An 11,063-nucleotide genomic window follows, 5' to 3' on the forward strand; every position below is an offset into this window, starting at 1 on the left:
AGTGGTAAACGTTTCGGAATTCCAGTCTGCTGTCAATACACGGGCTTTTATTGGAGCAGCAAGGTTCCAATGAACGGCTGTAACTCGTGCTTCACCGAAATTACACCAAAACAAGTTTTATGCCATTTGACTGCTCCGACTAGATAAACGTGGGGATGTATATCTCAGTCGGAATCGTGGATAATTATCAATCGCAGTTTTCGCCTGACGGGCGCCAACGAAGAACACCACGAAGCCCGAGCCATTGATGATGATGATGATGATAACTTCTTCGCGCAGACGCCCTGAATCCCGTATCTGAGCCATATACAGCTTCGTTGTACAAGAAATGTAAACAAGCGGCACCTTGAAGTTTCCTCGCGCGTTGCGGGTAAGCGGCGAAGTGAACAAGAGATGGCAGCGCCGGCGCTTGCGTCGCGCAAGCGGTCACCTCTGGCGCGCGTAACGGTATCGGTGATGTCCGGCCGTTTTTCAGCCAGCCGAGTCTTACGTTTCACGAGATAGCGATAACGCGGCCTAGAACGCGCGCTTATCACCACTGGTAGGTTGCGAATATTAGAGAGCTTTAGTAGTGTCTACGCAATGGCGTTGCGTACGTAAGATCACTACGTTCTGCAAAGTGCGCATGTGCAGAACGCAACACGAATGGTACGTGATGCATACGTGGCCGACGCGTACGCACGCATCTGATTCTCGCGTGCGTAAATGGGGAGCCTTGCGTGCTGCTCTCATGGTTCTTGCTTGTTCGGGAGCGCGCGAGACAAAAATGTTTCGCAAAATGGCTGCGTCGAAGGCGACCAGCGGAAAGCTGTACTTGTCAATAGCTTACAATTTGGCTTTGCTGCGTAAAGTTAACGCACAGAACCAATTCTAGGATGATGCACGGGGGGAATCCATAATCAAAAATATCAACTTCGTTTTTCAGAAAGTGTTCAGTGTGCGCAGTTTGTGCTGTTTGCGCCAAAGGCTCGACTTCCTTTTGGCGCAGTTCGTCGCAAATGACCGTGCCAACCTAAGAAAGTGAGTACTCAGTTTTTATTTTTTGTAATAGGATTCGTGTATTGCATCCGTATTAAATGTAGCGTCTTATAAAGGCCTAAATATAGTCCGACGTGACGTGAACGCGCGCACACGTTACGTCACGTTGGCGAGAACAACAGTGTCTGTAGCTAGACCGATGGTTCTACGCACTGGCGGACGCGCGCAACGGGGTACGATGCGCCCGCCAGTGCGTAGTACGCGCCTGCTTACGCAGGCATTTTCCACTGCTAAAAGCGCTGAGGTGACACGCGCTGCTACGTTCCCCGAAACGCTTGCGTGCGTATCGTCATGGTGCAGTACTAAAGCTGTCTAGGAACGCGATAGCGGGCCGTTGTAGGATGGTAAGAAGACTTGGTACCCAAAGGTGTCGCATCCATGAGCTTACATGTACTCACTAACCCAACATTATCCGATACATTGACCCCGGCTTTCTCCCACTACCCGGGCAGGGGGCTTTGGTTCGGGCGAATGGTCCTTCCCGGAAAGGGGGCTATTGTGGTGCAGCGCCACTCAGTTACTGCACTTAACACACAAGCAGCCATGTCGGTCTACAGGACACAAGCCTCACCGACCATCGGACTGCCTTGACGCAAAAGAGGCCGAGGTATACCATGGAGAGCACCAAAGCCACCCGCGGGGCAGCGCGACCACACGAGGGTGCGCCAACACCGCTTCCGACTCTAGGTTCCACTGAGCAAAACAAAACCTCATAGATCGACCGGCCCATACGGCCGAGTCGAGCGACCTTACGATCATGCGTCATAACTTAATAGATAGCTTTCCACCTGACTCATCAAAAATCAAGGCAGGACAAGCCCACACTTCGATAAACTTCTTCTCGCCTAAGCGGTGCCGCTGCCTGGTGAGATGAAAAAGGGCCCTGTGTGGTACACAATCCAGTGTCGATCGTCCTTTCCGCAAAAAAATTATTTTCGAATCACCTATACCTAAGCACTCCATGTGGCGTAAGGAAGCTACTGAACTAATTGAATTTTTCAAGCATAAATACGTAGAACAATCGTAAATTACGACTTACGCGCAACCTACCGACAAGATAGCGTGTGGTTATAATTATGCTATACAAGAAAATTTATTTCGCTACGCAAGCCCTCGAAGAAAGTCCTTTTCCAGCGTCCCTGCCAATCACACAGCGGTCACGGCGTCCGCCATTTGCGCGCGCCGGCGTGTGAGTATCTTGGGGGCCAAGGAGCGGCGCGTCTGGCTCATTGCAATACCTCCAGATGGCACTGGCCTCCACCGTATCGCGGCCCACACAACAGGCCGCGTTTGTAGAAGAAAGCCCGCCTTCCCGCATTTCATATTATTGTGCAATAAAAATCTCTTTTGATTTTGATTTTGATTAGCGTTCGCGGCCAGCGTTTCCCGGCAATCATTAGGGTTACGTACGCTCCAGTTGCCGGAAGCGTGAGAAGCGGTCAGAGGTCTTTCAATGCTATCGCGTTCCACTCTTAAAAGCGTTGCTTAAAGTCCTCCATCTTTTTGCCTCATGGTAGAAAACAAGCGCGTTGGCACCAACGTACGATGTCTCTTTCCGTATCCCGGGGACACGCATCCTAGGTAATGAAACAGACGATGGCTTGTACACAGCAGACGACGGAAGCGAGAAGCGTTTTCGACGGAATAATCATATGCTTTGAGCTAGCTGCTGTATTTTTACTGAGGAGGAAAACTATTTTGCTTTGTTAAGAACATTAGGTTCAGTGCCTTCAGTTAAGTTTTTGAAGCAAAACGTCAAGATTGCGTTCGGTTACGAAAGCAAACAGGGGCCATCAGCGCCATTTTGCAAGCGTCGCGCCTACGTCACGCTTCGAAGAAAATGGTGGAATGTCCACAAGGGTGGAATCTTATATAGGTTCGGAAAGCGAACCGTTCTCTTCGCCACTTAGGTCACTAAATGGGCCACTCGCAAGCCGGAGGTGTGAGAAAGGGAGGAGGGGACCAATAAGAGGCTGCCGCCTCTGAAAGTAAGTAATACGTCATCATATGACGAGATGATGGAGGAACTGCAGAATGTGTCTGTTTGCTAATTAAATGTTATCTGGCAAGTTTTAAAGTATAAACTTGCGTTACCGGTCTTTTACGCAAGGCTTGAAGTAATTTATTAATGTCTTTCTTTTTTCATTCTCCGCTGACAGGTGGTCTGGCAAGCGTAAATCACTTGGCATGCAGAGCGCAGCGCTGGGTCGTCTGATACAAGGAGGTTGCACGATGGACGCGCCAGGAATGCACAGCCAGGACTTCCTTATTAGTGAGCGCGATAAAAGCATGAACTAGTTCTTAGCGCCAGCTTTATTAACGGACTATATCATGACATGACATGACAAGAACTTTATTTGAGTCCTGAGGGACTGAGACCTCGGGGAGCCAAACCGAAGGCTCCCGAAGATCAAGTCGGTGGCTCCGCCCACGATGGAACCGGGAGATCAAGTCCCGCGGCAATGTCGTGGGCCCTCTGGACAGCCTGGAGTTGAATGTTGAGATTGCTGCTCTTCAGAGAGTCCTGCCATTGTTCTTTCGTGATTGGTGGAGAGGCGTTAAGGGCTGGGCACAGCCAGAGCATGTGGTAAAAGGAGCATGAGTCATGACCACATTTGGGGCACGACTGTGAGTGTTCAGGATCTATCCTGTGAAGAGACCGAGGAGCGGGATATGTACGGGTTTGCAGGAGTCTTAGTGTGGTAGCCTGAGGTTTGTTCAATTCGGGGTGAGGGGGTGGAAATGTCCTCCTGCCTAGTCGATAATGGGAAACAATTTCGTGGAATGTACTTAATGGATCTTTGTGGATGTTGACCTCGTTCCAAGCCTGGCTAGCCCCGACAGCGTGGTGCGTGAAATCGCGCGCTCTCCGGTGGGCCTGCTCGTTAGGATTACATCCAAGCGGGTTAATTGAGCTATCTAGATTGGCTGGGAACTACGAGATTTGGTATCGTCCTTCGGTACTCTCCCTAGTCCTTTGAAGTGCTTTGATCACAATACTGTACGCCTGTTCAGATATGAGGGCGGACGAGAAGGATCTAAGCGTGGTTCGCGAGTCCGAGAAGATGATAGCGGGAACTTTTGAGCTGTGAAAAGCCAGAGCGATCGCCGCTTCCTCCGCCACGAGGGCAAACGTAGTATAAACAGAGGCTGCATTGACCAGGTTGCCCCCCGCGTCTACCACCGAGACAGCGAACTTATCCCCACTGTCATATCTGGCAGCATCGACAAAGAGGGCATCTAGCTTCTACTGATTGATCTTTTTAAGGATGGACTTGGCTCTCGCGAATCTTCTTCCCTGGTTATGCACTGGGTGGATGTTTCGCGGGACGGGTTCAACCATGATGCGAGCTCTGGTTTCCCGGGTCAAGCTAACTTTGGTCGCCGGTTCATGCCTGGGTGGGATTCCTGCTTCTTCTAAAATCTTAATCCCTGGCTTAGTGGATGAAAGTGTCATTATCTGAGCCGCTGTGTGAGCTTCTATTAGCTCATCGATGGTGTTATGGATTCCTAGCTCCAGCAGCTTCTCAGTGCTTGTGGACTGCGGAAGGCCGAGCACGCGCTTGAGGCCGGTTCTAATTAGGGAGTCGAGCTTGGCCTTTTCCGCTTTACCCCGATTAAGGTACGGCGCGATGTAGGTGACATGACTCAGGAAGAATGCCTGATAAGCTCTGAGCAAATTATCCTGTTTAAGACCGTCTCTTCGATTTGCGACGTGGGCTACAAGTCTTAGGACATTACTAGCCTGTCCACTGAGCCTGTTGAGGGCCGTCGAGTCACAGCCCTTGGCATCAGTGAGGAGACCTAGTATCTTGACCGAGTCCTTCCTCGGTATGGGATGCCCATTTTTAGCTCGAATTTCTACCGGCAGAGTTTCCAGAGGCGCAAGATTTCTGACCCCCTGGACTGGCGGTATAACAGTAGCTCTGATTTAGCGGGGGAGAGTTCAAGGCCCGTGTTTGAAAGAAAATCTTCGGTAGCCTCCAACGCGCTTTGTAACGAGTGTTCGAGCATGGCTAGCGATCCGCCCGGCGCCCAGATCGTAATATCGTCGGCATAAATGGCGTGACCCACGTTCGGGATTGCAGCGAGGCGAGTGGAGAGTTTGTGCATGGCTATATTAAATAAGAGTGGGGAGAGGACTGAGCCCTGCGGGGTGCCGCAGGTGCCTAGTTCGTAGGGTCCTCCCGTAACCATGCCTAGTCGGAGGTGTGCCTTGCGATCCGCGAGGAAGGATCTGGTGTAATCATGAAAGCGCTGGCCCAGGTTGAGAGACGAAATCTCTGTCAGGATGTGTTTATGCGCGACCCTGTCGAAGGCCTTGGAGAGGTCCAGAGCGAGGATCCCTCTCACGTCGCCAGTAGGGTTATTAAAGATTGCTTTCTTAAGCAAAAGCATAGCGTCCTGCGTGGACAACGGCTGTCTAAAGCCGATTAGGTTGTGCCTAAATAGCTCCTTGTTTTCAATATGTTCAGCGATCCGGTTATGTATCGCGTGCTCCGCAAACTTGGCGATGCATGATGTAAGGGAAATAGGCCGCAGATAATTAATATGTGGAGGTTTTCCTGGTTTGGGTATGAGTACCACTTTTTCGGTACGCCAATCTATCGGGACCTGTCCACTTTTCCATACCTCATTTGTTTTGGCCGTGACTATCCCGATTGCCCTATCGTCTAGGTTCCTGAGGAGTTTGTTCGCGATTCCATCAGGTCCCGGTGGCCGCTCGCCGCCGCGCTATCGCAATCGCTGCGCTCACGGCACGTCACGTGATAGAAGCGATGGAATATGAATTAGTACATTACAATATACGGGCCCCGCATCGCCTGCGCGAAGTAGTCGAAGAGCGTGGTACTGGCGCGGCGTACTGTGAAATTGTGGGCGATAGTGCGGCAAACGAAAACTAGAGCAAAACGGGGAGCAAAATAAAAATTATCCCCTATCTTCCTGTCCTGACTCCACACTTTTATCAACGGACAAAAGGAAACGTTGGAGCTGCCTCTGTTGAACTTTTTGTCTGCTGGATAGCGATCTGCGAGCTATGGACGCAGGCCATAAAACAGAAAATTCTATCTCGCCACGCAGATATATCCTTGCCATTGGCTTTGACAGCGGAGTTCACAGAAAAGCTGACACAGCCCTTCCACCGGTGAACACAGCAATTGTGAGAGCAACTTCGTGGACAGTGACAGAAACAGAGAGCTGGGCATTCCGATTAATACTTCGCTTCCTACAGACCTGCAGGCCGGTGACGATGGACCACAGCGCGCAATTCCTTCGTTTGCGCAGAATGACCACTGGTACGCTTGCACCCGAGTCTCCTTCAGTGCGTGGCGTAGCATGCAAAAGGTCTGCTTAGAATGCGCAAATAATTATGCGTCATCCCTTCGAAAGCGTATTGCACTTCATGCCGTGGGCGACGCCCAAAGATCAACGCTGAGCGAACGACAAGAGCGAGACCCAGAAGTAACCGACTCACGGGCGCGCGACGCCCGCTTGTGGCCGGGATGGCGCGGCCGGTGTAGCCAGCCAGCCAGAGCAACCGAACCCAAAGCGGACTACGTCTTCTCCGGTTCTGCTCTTGGCCGACGACAGGCTCGCTTTGAACATGATTGACATATGCGTGACCTCTTCGTGATTTCCGGTGGCGGACGTCGGTCTCCGAGAGCCGGTGACGCAAGCACAGTTCTGACCAATCCCGTGAGGCCAATGGAACCGTTCGCTTTCCTAACCTTTATAAGATTCCGCCCTAGAATAGAACCCAAGGGCAACGGGCGCACGCCGTCCGCAACTTCTAGCGCTGTGCCAGATTTAAAATTAACGAATGCAGCCGTCGAAAAATGAATAAGTGGAAAGAAGCGTGTTTCCTGTCCACTCATTCTCTTTATATTGAGAAAGAAATAATTGACAAAATAGTGAACAACCACATCTGGTTTACTTCATCAAACCATATTTTAGGATGCACGGCACCCGCCACGGGCGCGCACATTCCTTGGAACCAAAACTCGCCTTCTGGTTTTTTTTTTTTTTTATTGCGATAAAGACTTGCCCTTAAGGCCTACTTCTTGGTGCGTATATGTGTATTATATGTGTGCTGTGAGGCCTGTGTTGTGTTGTTGTGTATGAATTGAAGCAGTGTTTTGTGGAATCTGTTGTCATGTATCCAGCGGTGATAGCTGGTTGTCACACTGTAGCGGAGGCCTTAGCACCGACTGGCCCAGCGGGGCTGGAGTATAACCAGCCCGCGGCTTTCCTTTATACGCCCGGCGTGAGTGAGCGAGATCATGGCTGGTGATTGCTGATCATTCGCCTTTCGTTGGCACATATCACTTCCAGCAATTGGTGCTCGGTGAAAGTCCCCCTAGAAAAATGCTGACCCGGTTGTTCGTTACCAAGTTCAGCGCAAAGATTGTGCCGTAGTATAGAGTGGCGAATCTCGAAGCTCTCAATGTGCATAAATCAGCATCGTAACAGGACGATTCCAATGGGAACTTTATTGACAACGCATATTGTGACCGGATTTCTGACCGGGAGCTTACCCTTATCATTGAAAAGGAAAGTATACAATCAGTGCATTCTACCGGTGATGAGATATGGGGCAGAGACTTGGAGACTGACAGAGAAGTTTGAGAACAAGTTAGGGACCGCGCAAAGAGCGATGGAACGAAGAATGCTAGGCATAACTTTAAGAGACAGAAAGCGGTTTGGATCAGAGAGCAAACGGGTGTAGACGATATTCTAATAGACATTAAGTGAAAAAAAATGGCGCTGGCCAGGTCATGAAATGTGTGGATTAGATATGATTAGACGATGATTATGATGATTTGTGACCACCTCGAGGAGATTCGCCATTCCATAAACTAAAATTCGGCGTGCGTTGCGATAGGAGAAACTATTATGGATGGGGTTACTGTTGGAATATATAACTGGTCAGACGACGCCACAACCGGTAAACAAGACACGTCGCAGTCTGCCTTCCTGCCACCTACGCATGTGCACCACACAGTTTCGTTATTACCCCGTTAAATTTCTTTGTTAATTGTGAGCAAGGAAGTTGTGCAGTCCCCGAAGCGTGTGTCGTCTTTTAAAGACACTGCCTTTCTTAGCGAGTTACCCTCACTTTTTCGCATCGGTACCTTCCTTTCTAGACAATTTATGAGGCCGCCTTCAAATATGGTGCAGTCTAAAAATTCGGACTGTTCGCGTGATATATGTGTTATTAAGAAATAATGCCCGATGCCGAAGGCAGTGCAATCTGAAAATTTAGGACGATCCCAAAGACAGGGGAGTCAAAAAACGATGCTAGTCCGACGCTGCTTGCTATCAGAATCTTGGTTTGAGCTAGTATGGTGGTTCAGAGTCCAGATAAATCTTTACGGTGCTAACTAGACGAAGCCCAGAAACTACAGGACCGGTTCCAGCTTCCTACCGACTGCAGTTTGCGCCCTTAGTTTATTTAAATTATGACTGGCCCTGCGCGAGAAGTGACGCGGTATAGTGCCATGCGCAGTTACTGGGCCCCATTTTCATCCCTGTACTCACTGAAGAAGATGGTTCCTTTGATCTACTTCAGCTAGGAGCTGAATCACCTTAGAATTTTTTCTGGTTTACAATTTGTCGAGTGCTTGGATTGTTTTATTAAATTTTAGATTGTTTCACATAGCACGTAAAAAGTAAACATCGATTTGGTGATTATTGTTTCAGAAATCGAGATATATGGATCATTTATTTCAAGTATGTTTTCAATTCTTGCAGTGCACTGCATCGAAAACACATCCGCCTCTCTCGCTCTACTTCATAATCAGCAATGTTTACCGAGCAGATGCTCCTTCCGAAACTACGGCACAATATGAACCTATACTTCGTTCTCACTTTATGAGGATTTTAATATTACATTCCGATGAGAGAAATTTCATTTTCAGAGCCAACACAACAGCTATTTCCTTTAATGTTTTTCTTTAGGATAAAATTTTATTATATAGAAATTGCTGTAAGAAAAGCATTTGTGCGAGGAAGTGATCATGCCAACACTAGAAGTAGCAGAGACAAGGAACATTGGTTTTCCTTTTATTACTTTCATCTCAGGGTTCGTCAAAGACATTCTTTTTTTTCTAGTAGCTCTTTTTAGAGCACTACCTTCATTTAAGAGGCTTCTTTGACGGTGAGCGATTATTAACTTGGCACCTCCCTCCTAAGCACTTTCCATTTTTCTGCTTGCCGGGTTTTCTTTTCTGTAAAATTTTAATGAGATTAACACAAACGTCATGTTAAAGTATAGCGCTCTCGGCCACTTTAGTGGTCATGTCAGGTGAGACAAACAACCATTGTGATAGAAGGGAGTTTGCTCCCCTAGTTCTTAAGTAATATGTATGGCTATTAGGTCATAATACAACTGCTGAAAACTTCCCGCAGCTGAAGAAAGAATCTGCGCTTTGGTTTTTATAACACCGAGCTACCCTTTAGAATGTTACAAAAATTTAAAACCTACAATTTTCGGCCACTGACATCCTTTAGGCTATGCTTAGCCCCCGGCAGGCATCAATAAAGTGGATATGTAAATACTTACTTCAAATTAATGTTCCTCTCCTGCATATTGACCCAGCAATATTTGCTGCCATTGTGAAATTCCAGATGGTCAGCTGTCAGTGCTTAAAGCGTGTGCGCTTGTATAACGGCCGACGCCAATGTCAGTTTCGAGATATGGCTCTCCCTCTTGCTTATGTATAAAATGGCGTTACAGTTGCCATATTCACAAAGTCTTTGTCTCACTGAATGAAGGTCAAGGGATGTTGGAACACAACGTATTTTTCGCGGTGTTCCTGAACAAAAAAACAAATGCGTAGGTCTCCCGCTGTATTGTAATAAAGGTTGTGCAGGTGGACGGGGCTGTACACCATCAATTGGGCTTCTGCGTGCGGCTACCGAGTGAGTGAACGTGTCGGTGCAAGGCGGGAAGTGCGTGCGACACGAGCATGCGCGTGACGTCAGCAGCAAGACGACGAAGGCGGCGGTGACGACGAACGCATGACGACGACGGCATGATTTGACTGCGGGCATTTCACGCGAGTACAAACAAGGCATGCCGTTTTTTTTTTAGCTCTTCTTGGCTATCGGATGAGGCGTAAGCAAAGGAAACATGCATTGTGACGTCATCTGCGACTAAGTGCTATTTACACAATCGCACGCATATCTGTCTGTGTCATCTGGTGCATGTTAAAATGGTGAAAGCGTCTGTACGCTGGTGAAGAAACGTTAAAACATGTGCGATCGATACGCTCGTGAGGGCAGTACATTGTTGCAAAGCCTTCATGTATACCTAGCTGCCACGAAAATGCAGCAGATCAAACGAGTTGGAATTTACACACAACGAAGCTTTGTACGGGTACATAAAGAGTCGGAACGCCAGTTTGTGTTTTTCTTCTTTCTTTTCTTCCTAACGGCAGTATTTCACATGGTGTCATGCACTACAGCCAAATGGAATAACTTGCGTCATCAACTGGAGGCTGAACATGAAGCTGATAAATATAACAAGCTGATAAATATAAGAAGCTGTCTGCAGCGATCTCATGGCCTGACTGTGTGGTAATGAAGGGAAGGGGGCGGAGCTTCAACGCGTGCTTAACTGCGCCATCTATTGCGCTAACGTTTGACGGCGCTTTTGGTTTCATGGAGAAGATAATCCAACAGCATAGCTTTCATGTGTGAAAGTTTCGCATTTGCCCAAATGTCAAAGAGAAAACCAGAAAAATAAGTTATATTTTGTCTCATTTTTCTGTCTCCTTCATGCCTAAACTAAAAGTGGATGATAATGTGTGACTTTCTTTGGCAGCGCTCTTGCGTGAGCGTGTACTGTCGCCGTAGCTTCCCCTTCATCGCCACAGAAAGGTGCCTGCGAAAACATTAGTCCTTATGTATTTTTTTATCTTTTAACACGTCTGCTCTCTTCACGTGTCATTAATAGTGCGTCATGTTTTCCTAGTGTATATATACATTGCCTGTAGTCTTTGTATTTCGCATGTTGTGTCTTT

General features: G+C 48.3%; 1 long non-coding RNA gene across 1 annotated transcript; it reads left to right on the plus strand.

Moving 5' to 3' along the window:
• Nucleotides 1–746: 746 nt before the first annotated feature.
• Nucleotides 747–10,434, plus strand: LOC139055359 (uncharacterized). The gene is made up of 3 exons (XR_011511701.1): nt 747–1,020; nt 3,198–3,310; nt 9,912–10,434. It is a non-coding gene; the product is annotated as an uncharacterized lncRNA (long non-coding RNA).
• The last annotated feature ends 629 nt before the right edge of the window (nt 10,435–11,063 follow it).

The sequence above is a fragment of the Dermacentor albipictus genome, chromosome 2 (genome assembly GCF_038994185.2).
Source record: "Dermacentor albipictus isolate Rhodes 1998 colony chromosome 2, USDA_Dalb.pri_finalv2, whole genome shotgun sequence".
Lineage (NCBI taxonomy): Eukaryota > Metazoa > Arthropoda > Arachnida > Ixodida > Ixodidae > Dermacentor > Dermacentor albipictus.